The sequence below is a fragment of the Vanellus vanellus genome (genome assembly GCF_965231255.1).
Source record: "Vanellus vanellus genome assembly, chromosome: 1".
Classification (NCBI taxonomy): domain Eukaryota; kingdom Metazoa; phylum Chordata; class Aves; order Charadriiformes; family Charadriidae; genus Vanellus; species Vanellus vanellus.
Window position 1 is genome coordinate 15,187,803 of NC_138905.1, and position 16,734 is coordinate 15,204,536.

General features: G+C 41.0%; 1 protein-coding gene and 1 long non-coding RNA gene across 4 annotated transcripts in view; one reads left to right on the forward strand and one right to left on the reverse strand.

Moving 5' to 3' along the window:
• Nucleotides 1-2,801: 2,801 nt before the first annotated feature.
• LOC309681415 lies at nucleotides 2,802-3,445 on the reverse strand. Its single transcript, XR_014270033.1, has 2 exons — nucleotides 3,313-3,445; nucleotides 2,802-3,002 (listed from the first exon to the last, which is right to left on the reverse strand). It is a non-coding gene; the product is annotated as an uncharacterized lncRNA (long non-coding RNA).
• A 446-nt stretch (nucleotides 3,446-3,891) lies between these two features.
• KMT2E (lysine methyltransferase 2E (inactive)) overlaps nucleotides 3,892-16,734 on the forward strand; it is a 63,250-nt gene continuing 50,407 nt past the window's right edge. For 2 of the 3 annotated variants that reach the window (XM_082499273.1, XM_082499275.1), the window contains exons 1-2: nucleotides 3,892-4,197; nucleotides 11,622-11,681. The gene's annotated coding sequence lies outside the window, so the exon portion shown is untranslated. The remainder of the gene's footprint in view (nucleotides 4,198-11,621; nucleotides 11,682-16,734) is intronic. The other variant, XM_082499274.1, reaches the window with a different exon arrangement.

The window sequence follows — 16,734 nt, forward strand, 5'->3', positions numbered from 1 at the left end:
TCTTTTAGGAAGCAGAGCTTGTATCCTAAAAGCTAGGCTCACATGAGACTCCAAACTTTCAAAAACCTCACACTGTGTCATCCTTAATTACTGTCTCCTCCATTTCTTTCCTGGTATCCTTTATATAACCTACAAAGGAAAAATGTAGCACTATTAGATGCTTCCAGTCCTGTTCTTCAACCCCTCCCCCCACAACACACAGATGCCCTGCAGGCTATATCTGCAACTCATATGGACTACTTAGAGGAGCTCCCAAGTCCCCAGTCGGTTCTTATGCAACTAGACTCCACCTCATCATATTACTTATGTAACACATATTAAGTAGCATCTATTAGACAGAGTCTTCTATATTAGTCATATACCCAGTAACTTTCATTCCAGTAGTTCTCACATAACACATTCACCAAATATTCAAGCTTCACCCCCCACCAGGTTACTACTGCAGAGGAAAAACAATAATTCATATCTATCTGGAGACAGATTAAGAACAGAAAAAGTGCTACGAAACATTTCTAAATGAAACAAATCACCACCCTTAGAGCATCATCAATTGTAACTGTTAATTTGTTCGTTGGGTTAGATGCAGAAGCTAAATTTACACTCTGCCACACAAGAACAAGACATGGTAACTAGCACTGAATTACTTTGAAAATACAAGAACCCCACCCAAACAGTAACACGAGTTGCATTCCTTAAAGAAAGAGAAAAGCATTAGGATTGGAAAACATACATTTTTCACTTCCCCCCATCAGAACACTGAAATAAAAAGAGACCCAGAAAATAAATTTGCCAAGCTTCCAAGCCTACCCAGACGTGTGTGACAAGTTCATTTTCCTATGAATCTCAGAAAGTAAGACATAGGGCATCTTCATGATATTGGCATACCATTGTTTTTCATTTTCACTAAAGTATACACTTAAATCCCTGTGTTAAAAGATGCAGGCTATCCAGGGCCTAACATGCCACATTACCCCACACAAAAGCTGCTCAACTCCTACAAAAGGATCCAACAACATACAAAATAACCAAACATCGATCCGTTTTTCCATAACGAAGTTCTGTTCAAACAGAATAAAGTCATTAATAGCTTGTAGATTCTTCCTTAGCCTCCCCTCGTACCCCCAGCAACGCAACACTGGAAACGCGACGACCTCCTCGTCAGAAGAGCAACTCCCCATAGCCTGTACATGTTCCTCAGCTCTTTTAATGAGGTCATTTAAACATCGCTTAAACGGACTCTTTCGGTTAAGTTATTCCGGGGAACCTAACTTACAGATAACAGTGCTCTCGTACACGAGGAGGGGAAGCCGAGCGAGAACGGGCGGTATTTACGTTAGCACCCCTCGGCCGCCGGAGCCGCGCACCGCCCGCTCCCACTCGGGCGGAGCGAGGAGGCGCCGAGGGGGAACTTTCCCTTGCGGTGGGCGAAGCCTTTACGCAGAGAAGGGGGGGGGCGGAATGGAAAGCTTCCCCCGAGAGCAGCTACACCCTGGAGATGGGTGGGGAAACAAGGAGAGAAGCGAGAACCTTCCTCGGCGGCAGCTACACCCTCCTGCGTAAGGTTAATGGGGGAAGGGAAGTGGGAACCCACGCGGCACCGACGGCACAGTGCGGGGCGGGGGAGGGAAGCGCGGACTCTCCCGGGCAGCCACCGCCACCGCCTCAGCCAGCTTGGTCTGCAGCCAAACCCCACAAGAATGCAACGCGGTCACATGACCTCCGGCGGACGTGCAACTCCCTTCCCTCTCCAGGGAGACCCTGCGCCATCTTGTACTGACGCAGTTACAAAAGCAGGCGCGAGTTGCTCCTCTCTCGCTCTTCCCCCGCTCCTCTCCTCACAGCCCCGGCACTGTTAGGGAAGGAGAAGCCAAGGCCCGGTCCTGCTTTCCTTTTCACCGGTTCTTCAGGGATCCCCCGCCCCTGAAGTCCTCCCTCGCGCGGGGATCATGGCGCCCGTTTTCTCCCTTTGCACCAACCTCCCCCGGCAGCTCCCCAACCCTGCCCGGCTGCGGCTGCCCCTGCTGCAGGATGATGTCAGCGCCAGCCAATCAGGGCGCGCCGGGCCAGCCCGGCCAGCCTGCCTATTGGCTCCCGCGCAGCTCCCGCCCCCCTCCTGACTCGGTCTCTGCCGCGGTTCGCTGCGGAGCCGCAGCCAAGGCACAAGTGGGGGAGGGGAATAGGAGTGGAAGGGAGAAAAAAAAAAAAAAAAAACCCTACACAAAAAACCGACAACCAAACCCACCAAGACGCCAGCCGCCATTTCGCGCAACAACAGGCAGAACCCGAGCGAGCAGCCCCAGCCAAGCGCCCTAAGGAGAGAGAGAAAGAGAGAAACAAGAGACACACGCACAGAAGAGTTAGACAGGAAAAAATACCCATAGACTCCGCCGTGATCACAAGACGTTTAATCGCCCCCCCCTCCTCCCTCAGACTCAATGCCCCATTACAGCCGCCTCCTCTGCGTCCAACCAGCTAGCAGATCCCTTCACCTCGGCTCCCTCTTGCCGCAGCAGCAGCTGTTTAGAGCCCCAAACTCTCTCTGCCCAAGGTGTGGGGGGACGCTAGTCTATGGCGCTGCTGCTAACTGCTTCTCCAGTCACCCGATTGTGGCGGCTCCATCGAGGCAGGGTATGAGCTGCCAGCCCAGCTTTTATCTGGTGCCCCGAGTTTGCGCACTGAAGGAGGCTCGCTCAGCCCCTGGTGGGCGTCGAATGAAACCCCAGCCGCCGCCTCCCCTCCCTCCATCAGCCGTATCGCCGGAGGGGCTGAAGCCGGGCAGGGGAGGCAGGGCGGTGTGCGGGCAGAACGGGAGCTGGGAGGGGAGATGGCGAGAGGAAGAGGAGCTCGATACGAACGGCAAGAGGCCGCGCCTGCCCCGCAACGCTGAGGGAGCCTCTGGCTTTGCCGGCTCCCGCCGGCGCGGGGGGAGGCAGAGCGCACCCGCTCCCGCAGCGCCGTTCCCTGCGGGGTAGATGGGGCTCCTTCACGGCTCGGCTCGTTCCCTGCAGAAAAGAAACGCCCTTCAGCCGGTGCTTTCCCACTCGCTTTAAGAAAAGCAGCTCTCTCCCACTTGCCTTATGTATGAGCCTTAAACGCTTCGGGGAAGATTCTCAGCCTCGAGCGCCTTACTGACAGGAGAGAGTCGGACAAAGCCTCCGCACCGCCCCGAACGGGTCCCAGTCGGGGCTCCCCGCTCCCTCCCTCCCCTTTCGCGCCCCCCTCTTCCCCCGCCCCTCAAGCAAGTTCCTCGGCGTGTGTGAGATCCGGCGCGTCTGCCGGGCTTTTCGCGTAGTGTTTGTGGCGAAAATTTACCCCTCAGGTTGAGATGCATAAAGAAAAGGCATGCTGAGAGTCACGACGGCCGTGAGCAGGAAGCCGGAGGTGGGAAGGGGAGAGCAGCTGAGGAGGGAGTTTTGGCGTTTCTGCCTCAGAGGATGCAGTTCTGAGTCAGACATCCTCCCGCCCGCCTTCGGTCCCACAACAGCCTGGGACGGAGCCCCTACCCCTCCCCCGCCGTCTGCGCCTCCGGGGCTGCGGATCGCCCCCGGCACCAGTCCCAGCTGCGGCCGCCCCTCCTCCGCTGCCCTACTTCCCTCCACATCTCCTCACAGCCCCCCCCCCCGCTGCCCAGCCCCTGCCGCAGTCTGGTCGTCTCGGCCGCGCCCAGACCCCGAAGCCGTTCGGCGTAACGCGCCGAGCGCGCTATTGCAAAATGGACACTGAGGGCTCGGCGGGCGCAGGCTGCGCTCTCAGCCCATAAGCAAAATGGCGGCTGTTTGGCTTCGCCTTGGTAACCCTGCCCCTGCCAGGCGGGGCGGGTGAGCCCCGTGCAGGGGGAGGGAGGGGAGAGCGGACGCCATTTTCCCAGAGAGAGGCAGTGACATAGAAGGGAGCGTAGGAGGCTGAAAGGAGGGAGACACGGGAGCAGCGGCGGCAGCGGGGTTTGTACACAGGTCCCAAGGCAAAGGCGCTTCCCAGCTGGTCCTCGTAGGGTTCTGCGCACTGAGCTAGGTTTGGGGGGAGGGGGGGGTCTCCTCTTTCCTTTCTTTCCCCTTTTCTTTCTTTTACCAGAGCCTGCTGAGGGTTGAGTCCTGCCTAGGGTAGGGATATCCGCAGTGGGGCTGTTGCATTGTTTTGGTTGGGATAGAGAAGGGGCTCAGCTGAGGGGTCCTGCTGCCTGGCCTGTGACCATTACAGGTGAGTCTTTGGTTATTACCAGCCTATTCTGTGGGTGCTTTGGGGAGGGGGGCGGCAAAAAGGGAGTGAAATGCGACGGGAACGTCTCCTTACCCCCGGTGCGAGTGTAACTCCCTCCCACCCTGAAACGTGTTTAAATTCTGTTCGAGTTGCCTTGAATTTGTTTTTCCTTTTGTGGGGTTTGGTTAAAAAAATGGCAGGCTGTCGCTATATCTTGTGAATATGGCGGGTTACTGTAAGTGGAGGAGCTGAGGAGAATTTTTTGGCAGTTATGCCAGATTTATGCATTATGCTTGGAAAAAGAGCCAAAAGGGGCTATTATGTGACAACGCACGCTTCCTTAGACTGGTGGTTTTAAGAAGGGGTTTGTGTGTTATTGGGACTGCGTATTGAGTTTTATGAAGCTCGGGGAAACCTATTCTCTTCCTCCATCCTGTATATTTTTGCTTTGTGGTACTAAAATGGCTCGTTATAGGCCTAATCTCTCTGCCTTCCACACCCCCGCCTCCTTTCCTCCCTCCCTGCTCATAGCTTCGCTTGGCGGTGTAACCTGGACGGAGGGGAAGCAGCCCTCAAGAGTTTCTGTGCCGATTTAAAAGGGGATCAGTCTCTCCACCCCCTTTCTTGAGGGTGTAAGGAGTTATATTGGCGCATCCCTTTCTTGCTTTAGTTTCTGCAGCCGGCGTTCGTGTTTCTCGGGTGGCACATTTCAGTCGTCGTCTTGAAGAAATCAGCGTCGGTGGGGTAGACCCCTATTGCTGCAGACACAGGGGAGGAGAAACAAACGGTTCACTGTGTAGTACTAAATAGGGTAGAGAAACATAATATAGCCTGATTATAAAGGTCCTGTATTCCCCCGTACTCAGCCATTAGGGAACGTGCGGCGGCTAAAAGCCCTGAGGTCCCTAAAATGGTACATACTACCCGTCGTTAAAAGCAGAAGTTTAGTGCTGCATCTAGATTTAGGAATGTTTTAGTCTGTTTATTTACAATACCTTAAAGGAATAATAACGAAACGTTTTTGTTATTCAGGGCTCAGATCAGAGAAAAGAAAGAGATGTCCATGGCTGTACTTATAATGCATGATTAATTGATTATCATTGCTATACTTTTAAAGTTACTTTTCAAAAAATGTGGAGCAAATTTTTTAATTTCCCTCTTTTGTCCTTTAGAGATTCTAAAAATGGCGGCCTCAGGCTGATGTTGTGGTAATCTAATCAGCTCGGGTCCTCCACACCCCATGCAGTGCGTTTGTCTGCAGCATATTAGAGTCTTATTATGTTTAAATGAAAAGGCTGTTCCCTTCAAATAACGTACAGAACGTCTCTTGACTTTACTGCGATTTAAAAATGCTGTGTTCCAGCTGATTAATTTTATTGGTTATGTGTGTGAAAGGCAAGTGAACGAGACCACTCTTCTCGGGGAGAGGGGGGGTGGAAAGAGGCAGCAGACTCGGGCAGCTTCTCGGAGGGGTGTGTATAGGTTGCTGTAAGGTAACATGTATGCCAGTTCAACGGTTTGGAGAAGCTCCTGCGTTTGTGATAGAAACTGTACATCTGTCCGTCCTATTAACGACATAAAAGCAGTAGTATTTATCAAAATGAGTAGTGGATTAAGATCGCTAAAACGGTCAGCTAAATTCTATGTGGAATCATGTCTGTGAACGTCATGTTCACCTTCCAGGAAACACCTTTGCTGGACATCGGGGTAGTAGTTCCATGGATTCATAGTTTGAGAGTACTAAAAGAACTTAATACTTACGGAAATAATGCATGTGAGATTATAACCTGTTACGTTATTAAGAGGCAGAATTTCTTCTGCCACCATGTAATCTTGGTATTGCACTTTTTTTCTTCAATTTATTTTGTATATTGCTGTATAAATTGTATATGCAGTAATACACATACAAATACTGAGGGAAAGTGCAGATCCTAACCTGTAATTTTTTTCCTAAATGAAATATGAACCTTTTGGTATCACCACTATAAATATGTTTGGGTGGGGGGAAGGGAGGTCACAAGGATTTATTCTTTGGTAGTTGGTGTAGTGTACTCAGATACAAACTGTGGAGGCTGCAAACTGTACGTTTTAAGCAACAATAACTAATTAATTGTCAATTTTTTTGTATGCTTGTCTTTAATCTTGTCCCTGGTTTAATGAGGTATGAATTCCTATTCTAGTATAGCTTTGGAACCTTCTGGATTTAAACACTCAAAAGTGAGGTATTGAAATGTCAAAACAGTCTTTAATCTCTAAAGAATTTTAAATTAGGTACCATTTAGAAGCGCTGATGTGTGGTTTAAGGTATACCTGAAGTTGAACAATAAGATAGTAGGACTTTGAGTGTTGTTAATGCGTGCCTTTCCTGTGTTTTGAGGCCAAAGGCTGAGTGATTTCAACCACCAAATGATGCGTTAATAGTCCAGTAATGCATGCTTCCATCATACCTTCCTTATTTATATAGATTTTATTCTTTTAATAAACCATGTCTTACTCTGTTTATTAAAAAGTGTATGAATAAGATTCTAAGGAGTGTAAGTGTGGGCCTTTTTGGAAACCTTTTGCCTTTCTTTCCTCTCCCTAGGTTTAAAGCTCCTGATGTCGTGAATAATTTTTTAACACCATGACTTTGAGGGCTGCACGGCTCTGCAGTCTAACTTCACGGCCTCAGTCATGTTCTCAAGCAGACATCTGATTCAAGATTACAAAATCATTTTCTTTAAATTTTATACTTTACAAAAAGTGGTTTTGGGGGTGAAAAATAAAATAAACCCAGAGATTGAAATACTCAAATTTTACAGTTTCTTTGTAGATTGCAAATTTTATGCACTAAGAACCTCTTGGGAATTTTGAAATCTTCCAGAGTTTTCCTGTATGAGTTTTAGTGAGTCAGTTTGCCTATGTGACTCAGTTTCTCCATTTGTAAAAACAGATCTGTTTTAAGGAGACAATGTTACGAAGGAAATTCTACCCTTTTCTTCTAAACTCTGTTGATATATATGTTAAAGTATTTTCATAGGAAAAAAAAGAGTATCCCCCCCCCCCCCCCAACTAATAAAAACTTCTTGAAAGAGGGAAGGTTTGAAATCTAAATTTCTTTTTTTCAACAGACATTTCTAATTTACAAATACCATGTTACAAATGCAATAATAAAGACTGTAGTTCTAAAATCGTTTATGTATCTTCAAGCTTTTCATATCTAAAGGAAAAATCTGCTTAACCGTCACTTAGACTTTTGGATGAGCTTTTTTGCCATCTGGGAAATTTCAGAGGGGAAATGCTACTGGCTTTTTAGACTGTATCTAGGGAAAGTTTCTCATAGCACCAAAATTCAGATTACTTTTAGGAGTTGCATTACCTCATATCTTTGGTACAGTTTCAGCACACACAACTGTTAATATTCTGTTGGAAAGCAACAGAAGTGCAGAAATTAGTGTCACACTGAAGGCTGTAGTGTCTCTCTAGTCCTGATATGTTCGATTTAAGCACAGTCTTAATTTTGCATGCGTGCTAATACTAATTTTAGTAAGGACTATTTGTGGGACTTAGTTAAGGAGTGGTGTATGTAATTGTAGAATTGTGGCATTGTTCTAAATAGATTAATGTAAATGAAGATTTAATGAAAGCATTTTGCTGTTTTTGCGTAACGTTCTAACAAAATTGAAAGGGGGGGGGGGGGGAGGTGTGCTAGATTGATGAAGATCTAAAATAAAACCCAATTCAGACTTCTGGAGAGATCCTAAGGAAGTCCATCTATGTGACTTCCATACAAACAAGCATTTGTGAATCTCTTGAAAAAAAAATTTGATTGGACAGTGTTTTTGGAACAGGTACAGTGTTTAAATGTTTCCACTGTGCAAATAGTAGTTTTGATTTATTGCTAAGAATGAAACTTAAAGCATCTTGGGGGGGGTGTGTGTGTGTGTGTGAAGGTTTCAGCGTATGTAGAATGTGGATTAAGATAAAAATACTTTTTATTCTTCCAAATTTTCTTCTAAATATTAATTTCAATGGGCTTTTGAAGGGTACAAGATGGATATTTCTAATTACATCAGTGTTCACATTTTCTTACTAAGCAAAGAATTGTACCAACAAAAGTTAACCTAATCTCATTCTGGGTGGAAAATCCTGCTCATGACCTTCATACTACGAAAAACCTGCTATAGTCATGTTCAAAGACAAAACTGTTGTTACCTTTAAGGCATAGCAAACAAGTTATTTAAAAGAAACCTCGTTAAGGTTTCATATACTTTTTAGGAGATACTGAGATTATTTTTATTTCCTCTTACAAATCTTAATATATTAATGTAGTGCTAATGAAACAGGCGAGATTTAAGCTCTGCTGGTTGTTAGAAAATTTTAATAATTAAGGCTATCTGTAAACCTTTGAAGATAGTTTTGTTGTACAAAGTATGTATATATTTTTAACAGGCTTGACTTAAATGCTTCCTTATCTCTTTTTTTTTTTTTTTTTAAATTAAAATATCTGTGAAGAACTATGGTAAATCAGTGTCCAGTCAAGTTATATGTTTCAAAAGTACAAATGAAGAATATATTGAAGTAGCACACATATTGCATCCTGTGCAAGTAAAACGTGTTTTGCATGTTTTATTGAAAGAGTGCCATCTCTCCTTTCATGTGATGGTTCATACACTGCTTAGATGGAGATGCAGTGTTATAAAACTTAGGTGAGACTTGCAAGGGCCCCGCAGTTTTGCAAATCAGGCTAAGTATAGGAATGCCGCAATAGTATTAATCCTAGTTTTAGAATTTAGTTTCAAGTTAACATTTTTATTAGGTGTAGATATTAAAACATTATAGTGCAGTCTCAGGTTTGGAGAAGCTTTTTTTTTTTTTATTTTATTCTCATCTGTAAATGTGTTTTGTGTATTGGTTTATGCCATAATAGTCTAGGTAATCATTGACTTTTATATCTCTATCTCAAAAATAAATTACCATAAAGTTCAAAGACAAGATGATAAGACTAGATTTTAATCACATTATTGTACTTTATATTACAACTTAAGAAGGAGGACCTATAATCTATTGTCCGTTGTTGGTTATTTCATCAGTCACAGAAAGTGATGAAATTTATATCCTATCTTTACAAAGTGAGAATTTAAAAGGTATACAGGATGGTAGGTTTGGATCTTTTACCCTGAGGAGCTCTGAATATTTAAATTGGTTCAGTGTTCATTACTCTCTAACCCCTCTAACTTGACTAGGTCTGAAGATACTTTTTCTTTAACAGTGGGTGATATTCTTAACTTGCCTTGAGTGGACAAAAGGAGCTAACTCCTCATTAGTATGGTTATAATGGGGCTGTGTTTAAAACCATATCACAAGACAGATGATATTCCAAGTCTAGACAGTTAATCCTGTCTTAACTGTTGGTTTAAAGAAACTTTTCAAATGAGGAATGTTTTTAGTAGGTGTTGTACTTAAACTGAGGGTGAAGACTTTAGAATTACAGCAACTTATTTATAGCTTTTGGGGAAGGTATAGAGAGATTACATCTCATTTGGTTTCCAAAGCTATTGTTCTAGAACTGTGAAAGAAACATAAATTATTTTATTTAAAACGGATAAAAAAATACAGCAGTTATTTTACTGCTTGTTAAGTATAAGATTCCTGCCTCGGATGCTTTACCAAGTAATACAGCAAATTGCTCTTTTTTCTGCTTAGGGTAGAAGAAGCACTTGATGGGAATCTTATTCTTTAATAACATTATGCAGAATTTTTATGAATGACCTTTGTGTTTTTTTATAATGTTCATTGTCTACTGTCTCTTACTTTCCAATCACATCTTCTGTACTGGAAGAAATTAAAGACAAACTCTGCATTTTTTTTTTCTCCTTCTGCATGGCAGCGGTATTGAAAGTTAGAAGCTATGTTTTGTGCTTCCACTGCTGGGCAGAATGTCTTTTGATCTTACACATTTGTATTTTTTTGGCTGTCCTTGAACGTAATGTAGTCCTCTCTGTTTGTTCCCTCACTCTCTCTTGCCCTCTTCCTTTTAACATCTTAGTAAAGAGCATTGAAATATTGCCAAGTTGTTACCAAGAAATATAGTCCAGGTTGAACTGTGGTTAAAATTACATAAGAGTTCTTCTAACTGCTAGAAAGAATTAAAGTTTCTATTTGAAAGAGCACAACTTTCTGACTTGTATTTAGATTCCTAGGTGTAAACGTACAACTATGTGAATGTCTACAAACTTCTTCCACAAGTACAAGTAGAAGTGCTGTAGTGCTATTCATATAAGGCAAATGCCACTGATAAGACAGGAGAACTAGTTTTTGGAGTCTACCTAAATGAAAAAATGTCAAAATAGAACTTTGCTTAGCTGAAATAGCAGACTTCAAATAAGTCAAAAGAATTTATTGCTTGTATAGTAGGGATCTAATAATTACAGTAGGCTCCCAAGTCTCATTAAGCAGCATAAAAAAAAAAAAAAAGTTATTTTACTTGATGCTACGAAGTCAGCAAAATATTTAGATTGTTGAAAGCAATACCAATAGGTATTTGTAGCCATGTTTGTAGCAAAAAAGGCTAACTTCTTGGGATGAATGTTGGGCCTTAGAATTTCTGTCTTCCAGTGACTGAATCACCATGAGGTATACTGTTACATTTAATAAAAAATAAATACACTTAGCTCTTACAGTTGCAGACATGACTTGCAGAGTATTTTTACAGAATGTGGACTGCATGTACTTGCAGAAACACTTTATATTTTGAAATGTTTGTCAAGAATAATAACTTAAGGTAACATGTAAATAATGTTTTCTTGGAGACTAACTGGTAAGTCACATACAGGCATTTTGTGTTAAGTTTAATCAACGGTTATTTACCACTTTGTGGTAGATGGAGAAAAATGTTTGGAGTAAAAGAGCTGATACAAAGACTGACTTAAAGCCAAGATCTTTTTACTGGGGAAACTACTTTATTTGTTTTCTTAAGCTTTGAATTTCTATTTAAATGAATTTTACATCTCACAGTGATACAGTATAAGATGCGAATGTTAGTTAGCTAGTAAATACTTTTCCAAGCAATAAGCAATATTGCTATCAAAAAGTAATTTTTTCTCTTCTTCATATGCTGTACTTGTATTTTACAATTCCTTGATTCTCCAGCTCAAATAATAGCTTTTTTTTTTTTTAATGGATAGGCCCTTTTGTATGTGGTTTATTTTAAGAAGTATGGCAGGTGTTTAGTAAACTCAGGGACATCAAGTGATTGGCAATTAATTTTAAATTTTGAGGGTTGGTTTCTGTAAATATAAAAACTAAAATCTGTAAGCATGGTATTTTTCTGTATGCCTCTGCTTACTGCTTCTTTGATAGATTGCTGTTCAATAAACTAATTCTTTCTGTAACTGCATTTACCTTTATTTCCCTTCTACCACTCATTCTTCTTCTCTTCCTAGTCCCATATTTTGTCTAACTTCCACTGAGAGAAGAAAAGGAGGAGTGAAGAGAGAGAAGAGGTAAGGGGAAGTCTTCCATGTTTTAATGGACTGGCATAAATATTTGGGGAAGAGCTATTGCTTTCCATCACTTCAGGAATACACAAGAAGACCGCTCTTGGACCAGATAGTAAAGGGAAGATAGCCTGTGGCCAGTGGAAACTAGCTCTTCTGTATGGCAGAAACTTTGCTAACTGACAGACTGATTCTACGTTTACACTCAAAAGGACAGCTTTCTTTCCACTGACTAGAGCTGGTGTAATGCATGTAATGACCTGGATACTGAAGAATTGATACTTACACTTATGTGATGGAAATTCAAGTTTTTTATGCGTGAATCTAGAATACTATGGAGGAGGCAGGTTTTTTGGTTTTTCTTCTTTGTTCTAGGTCCCAAACTCAAGACTAATTCATGAAGTTTGGCTGTCATTCCAAACATGAGTGAGGTCTTTGTTGAATGTAAAATCCTGTATTTATTGTATCAGGATGTTCATAAGTATGCTAATGAACTCTTTGCTTCACCGTGGTTGTTCATACTCTATATTGGCACTGAATTAAAAAAGCAAAGTAGGAGGAGGAGCCTTACTGTGTAGTAGTTTGGCTGTAATAGCCATGTTTCTTATATAAGTTTGTCTAAAGATCCCTAGGTCTCTGTAAGTACAACCAATAATTTAAAAAAACAAAATCTGATAGAGTTAGGATCTTAGTACCTTTGAGATCTCTGAAGCTTAATGAGAATCCAAAAGGGGATGGAAAGGAGCAGCTATGAGCAGTGTCCTGGAAGAAACAGTGAGAAGAAGCATAATGATTTTAGCCATTATCTGTCGTGTGTGTAACTCCAAATCAGCCATACTCGTTTGTTTGTTTGTTTTTTGTTTTTCCTGTCTGACTGGCGGGAGACATGAGGAGAAGGAGAGGTGGACCAGGTCAGTGTGGATGGCATAGGAGGTTATTGAGGGGCCTTTGAGTGAGGCTGGGACCAGTTAATACTGTGATGAGGAAGATACTGCTATGAGGGGGATGTAGGGAACATTAGGTCAGTGGGAATGTTTGGGCACCAACTACAAATACATAGGAAACCAGATTTATTTTAGAACAAATTGTTTCTTCTATGTGATTTGCAGGAGTTGGTCATTAATGGGTCCTGATTTGTATATTGTGTTTGAGTGTGCCTACTGTGTCTTATTTTTTACCTACTACCCTTTTCTGAAGTGGACTAACTTACCTGTTAGGTTACCATAGAGAGTAGCAAAGGTCTGAATTTAGCCTCAATGTTGTTTCTGAGCCTGCATACATCATATTGTAACTGCGGTGGTGTAACATTTGAAGTTGGATAGCCCTCGTAATCTCTTAGCAAAAACTTTACCGTGGTGGAGCATGTTGGGGGAAACAGAGAAAGAACTTATATGTGGGTAAGATTAGTCATTTATTCATGTACTCTGCTTCTAGGTCTGATTAAAGATGTGTTATCTCCTTAGAAACAGCCAGCAATAAATAAATATTGATTACTTTGATATATGTATTTATGCTAAGTATATATATGCTGCATATATTTTTTCAGATTGCTTTGTGTGTAGATACATATATGTATATATACACATTTGCACACAAAGTAGTCACTATGTGAAGGATATCCAGAGTATACCATTCAAACATCAATTTCTATCACTGGTTTTCCAAATAACTATTGTATAGAGAAGACACCAGTGCTCAGAGGAGTAATGGAAAGCGAAAGTTTAGCAAAACATATAATTTTTTTTAGTAAAATCTTCTTAATGTGTTCTTCTCTGTTCTCCCTGTAAACCCCCTCCCCTAATTAAAAAAAAAAAAATTAGAAGTTTAAAAAAAGAAAAGATTGTAGGCAGTGAAGCCAGGTAGGAAAGCTCAGTTTGTTGGCTCTGACAGTGCAGGACTGTTTTTGCACTGGATTTGTGGACTACAACACACTGTATTGATAGGTGCATTTTTACTTAGAAATTTCTCCTGTATAGATTGTGCTAGGGCATTGGTATATCAACTTTTTTTTGGTCCGTTCTTCTGGATTTCTTTGTGGGAAGGGTGGTTCCCATGAGCACCGGTTAAAATTGTTGGCCTGTAAATCTGAAGGAAGGCATGACAAGAATTGCTTTTACTAATGATTGCAAAACGTGTATACACATATGATGTAATCGGGGGAGGGAAGAGGAGCATGGTTAGATTGCATGCTCAATAAAAGGCAGATTATGCATAGAAGATGTTTTTAAGTGTTTGTCCTCTAAATTCTATTTTTCCCTTTTTCCAGTTATGTAGTAGACTTGATTTGGTGTGTTTCAATTATAAGGTACTTAACTGTGTTCCTGTGTGCTATATTGAGTACCAGCAGTTCAAATGTTTTTATCCACCTCCCTTATAAAGAGCGTTTTTAAGGTGAAGAAAGGCACCAACACACCTTATAGACTATTTTTTTTCCTGTTTGTTAAGAAAATCAAAGAGAATGCTACCTTTTGGTAATCTCTAGTACCTGAGATGACTGTTACAAACAACTAACACCAAGATCAGCGGGAGTCAGCAAAGGTCTGAAAGCAGTAGAAGGATCTTGCAAATCTTTGCATCTTGCGGGAAAGACCCTGTTGAGATGGGAAACTGTAGTTTGTTTCAGAGTGATCCTGTGTGACACTCTGGAGGCAGCCTGGACCCACAGTAACATGAATTTTCTACTGCGACCAGATGAAGTTGGAGTTCTGGTTTTGGTTTAGTGTTGTACGAGGCTTTTACATTCAAACTGACTTGAAGTTAGAACCAGATTAGCATCTTGGGCTGGTTTAACTGAAGGGTCTTGCTTGACTCAAGACTGTCATGGAGCTAGTTTGTGTATTTTACATCTGAATCATTTGTATCTGTAAATCTGATAATTTCTCTACCCTTACTCTTCTTCCTCCGTCCATGCACCAGTGGAAGATTGACTATACAGATCAGTTTGTTTCCACAATTTCATCTGTTTGTTCCAGTAAGCTTCAAGTTAATTCCCTTAGATTTGTACATGTCCCTTAAAAATTAATCTTTATTTATATTGTGTGTATTCTGATACTTAAATACTGCTCCAGGAAATTGTTGCTCATTTTTTGCCTGTAGTTAAAGGGTGTGAGGCAGTGGGTTTACCAGTAGTCTTAGTTTAGCAAAAGAGGGCCTCTTACATACTTGTGCACAGGGGAAATAAGCTCTACTTAAACGTGGGGTGAACTGCCCTTTTTTCTGTAAGTTGGGAAACAGAGACTCTAACTTTTCAGATGTGATATGTGATAACTTTTCAGGAATTATAATTTTCTCAGATGTTTCAATTAATCAGTTCACTCAATATGGGTAAATTATCACTTAACTTTACATATTTTGTAATATGTATTTAAATTTATATAGTTTTGCTTTTAAGGAAAGACAGTTGGCATATGTAGATAGGCTGGAGGGTTTTGATTAATTTTTTTCCCCTCTAGTTATGTATATTTTGTATATAGACCTTGTGAAGATGCAGAACAGACACAGTATAAAGATTGTAATTTGGTTACTATATTAATCTTTCTGCAGTGACACTAGTTAAGGACTTTGAGGTAAAGTTACATGCATCAGTATAAAATCTAAATAATGATTTATCTTAAACCAGTGCTGTTTCCTCTTATGAAATACTCAGCCTGATTATAGGCTAATCTAATTATAATTAGATTTTTCTCCCTTAGACTTCTGCTCTGCGTTTAGGGAGGCCCAGGTAATTCTCTTTGCAGAGGCATTACGTGATGAAATCTCCAAGTCTTGAAACATCCAAACTGTAACTAGGTTTTTGTTTTTTTTTTTTTTCATTTTGTAATTGTCAATGGGTGGTGACTGATAGAGGCAATTGCTAGAAAAAAACAGGTGTATATTGAAGTTGTAAAAAACAGGAACAAAAAGACTCAGTATTTTTGTAATGCCTATTGATGTGAGAAACTTGAACTGATTTAGCAATCATCTTATAAAATTAGTGTTTCGTGTATGTAGAAAGTTCTTAGATTTGAGCTAAGAAATAATTTAGTCATAATCTTAATTCATGATTTCACTGATGTCCCTTTATAAATTAGAAAACAAATGTTGTATTATGCCTTGCTTTGAATTCTATTCCTGACTTTTATAGTGGATTTTTTCCCAAACTTTTAAATGCTTTTTCTCTTTAGTATCTATGGTATGACAACAGAATCTGGAAATTGATTTATGGGGAAGGAAAGACAAGGAACAATGACGTTGTCTGTGTAAAAAGCTGTCAGATGTCAGAATAGTAAAATCAGATTTCATTATTTTTTCCCCTTTTTGGTTTTTTGTAGCATTAAGGGTAAACGTGGATTAAAAAAAAAAAAACAAAACAAAACAAACAACCTCCCCACCTTGTTGTAATAAGTACATATTATCATCTTGATATATTAATTTCTTTTTAGGATTTTTTTATCGTTAAGGCAAAAAGCTGTTACTGGTGCTGCCACCACCTCTTATCTTTGATTTTTACAAAAAATTTTACATTTGATGAGAGCTTTAGTATTCTCACACATACAGCACAGGTTCTAGCAGGCTGCTTAGTCCTATTTCCTCTTCCCTCTTCCTTTTTAAAAAAGATTAAATGCCTTGCAGAGGTGAGCTACCAATGTAGCATATAACCATATGAGTTGTACCTTTCCCAGTACAGCAAGTACTGTTTGGTTTCTTCTAGCTTGAAAAATATGCTTCATTATTAATTAAAAAAAAAAAAAAAGTAAGTCAGAGTTCTCTGATTAGATTTATATTGTTACTTTCTGTTTGAATGTAAGTACTGGGAACTCAGTTTCTGAATCTATACATGAAAATGCAAGTAGAAGTAGTTAAATGCTTTAAAAAATATTTTTCCTACCTTAGAAAAAAATCAAAGAAGAGAAATGAAGAAACTTACATGGAAAATGCCATGGAAGAATTTGTCTGGGCTCTTGACACTTAGAGAGGATGATTGATAGCTGGGATTATGAAACCTTGTTGGAGTCATCTGGGCAGTCTGGCTAGACTTCAAGTTCTTATTTTTCAAGTGTACTTTCTATCTAGGTGATCT